Source organism: Austrofundulus limnaeus, unplaced genomic scaffold (assembly GCF_001266775.1).
Source record: "Austrofundulus limnaeus strain Quisiro unplaced genomic scaffold, Austrofundulus_limnaeus-1.0 Scaffold102, whole genome shotgun sequence".
In the NCBI taxonomy this organism is placed as follows: Eukaryota; Metazoa; Chordata; class Actinopteri; order Cyprinodontiformes; family Rivulidae; genus Austrofundulus; species Austrofundulus limnaeus.
This window is the reverse complement of record NW_013952504.1, coordinates 1,771-3,723: the sequence shown is the minus strand read 5'-3', so window position 1 is coordinate 3,723 and position 1,953 is coordinate 1,771. Positions and strand designations below refer to the sequence as shown.

General features: G+C 33.5%; 1 protein-coding gene across 1 annotated transcript in view; it reads left to right on the top strand.

Moving 5' to 3' along the window:
• LOC106521072 (T-cell surface glycoprotein CD3 delta chain) overlaps positions 1-1,953 on the top strand; it is a gene marked incomplete in the record, with an annotated part of 8,250 nt that overhangs the window by 5,298 nt on the left and 999 nt on the right.

Sequence of the window (1,953 nt, the reverse complement as noted above, 5' to 3'; positions counted from 1 at the left end):
ATCCATCCATCCATCCATCCATCCATCCATCATCCATCCATCCATCCACCCATCCATCCATCCACCCACTCATCCATCCATCCATCATCCATCCACCCATCCATCCATCCACCCATCCATCCATCCATCCATCCATCCATCCATCCATCCATCCATCCATCCATCCATCCAGCTCCTTGCCTCTGCTCTACAGGGGTGTCAAACTTACAAAAGGGGGACAAAATTTCAAACTTGGTCGAAGACAACGACCATGCTCTGTCGATATTTACTGAAAAAACAAATAATAGTTTAAATGTTATCTAACAAATTATTCGTGTAGAATTTACCTTTTCCATTTTAAATTATGTAACATTTAGAACAAACAAACTAATGAATGAATGACATTTAGAAAACATCATTATAATTAGTTTTATCTGCCTTGCTCTCTATGAACTACTTTGTCATTTATTATTTCCTAAACATACATTTTGTCACAATCCAGCAAATCAGTTAGAAAAATTACCCCCTACTAAAAATTCAATTATATAACTTGTAAAAATAAAGCTATTTTACATTTAAAACAATTCAGGGCCAGATAAAATGTTAATGAGGGCCAGATTTGGCCCGTGGGCCTTGAGTTTTAGTGCTCTACACTTCAACTGTTTTCTTTAATAACAGTGGGCTGGAGCTCATACATAAGCTGAGGTCAACATAAAAAAAAAAAGAAAAAAGAAAACTTTGCGAAATTAGTTAAACAAAGTGTTGTTAACCGACAATAAATAAACTGGTTCCAGTCTTCTCACATAAACCCTGATTAGCGAGTGAATTCAGTAAAATCTTACTAAAACTAAAACTTTTGCATAAATCTTCTGTTGTTCTGAGAATAACTTGGGTTTTATGCCATCATGTTGGTTTAGCTTCATGCTCGTTATTATTATTATTAATTTTATTAATGACTCTTAAAGTGTACATAACAAGAAAATAGGACTTCTTGCTTTTTTGTAACCATTTTTGTGTTTAAATTCCTAAACATTAATTAAATGTTTTCACAGAACAATTGCCTAAAATGACACGAAAACAACTTTTTATCACTTTTCGTAAACCTTTAAAAATCAAAACTCGAATGCAAAAAGGCTCGATTCAGCTGACCCCTTTAATCAAAACGTCTGATTATATCAGGAAACTATGATTATTTCATCATCATGTGAGCTAACAGTTTGTATATTCAGATCTTTATTTTTACTTTGTTCTCAATAATAAAAAAAACGTTAAACTATCTAGTATCTGAAAGTATCTATGTTAGAAGAATCTTCATAAACTCAACATATTAGATCCCATCACAGTGTTTTATAAAGCAGCTCTTCGTTTTCTTCATGTTCAGGTAACCTGCCAACAGCATGTTTATTTATAGAAAACACACTCAGAATTAACAGATCACGTTTATGATTGGCAGGCAGCTATGACAGCTACTATATATTTTGTTGTGACTTCATACTTAAAAAAAGGGACAAAAAAGTTTCAGATGATTTAAGAGTGTCTGTGTTGATGCTTAGTGTTTCTATTTGGAGCTCTTATTGTGAAGGACTGAAGGAAGTAAGTGGGAAAACTAAAAACCTCACATCGACGTGTTGATGAAAAATGTGTTGCTTTTGGAGTTTATGGAGTAAAAACTAAACCCATAATCCTCGGCTGCCTAAATGATAAAAACTAGGACAAAGCTGTCGTACACGTTTTGTAATTTTAATCTCAAAACTCCGAAACAAACAAAAATCATTTTCCTGGATCTTTTTTTTCTAAGTGGCTCCAGCTCATCACAGAAAACTGTCAATAACCATGACTGAAGAGAATCAAAACAAATAAAACATCAAATCTGTAAAGAACCATCTACACTGCAAAAAATGCCCATCTTACCAAGTTTTAAAACCTTATATCAGCCAAAAAGCCTTTTTGATCTTGTTTTGAGACTGATTTACT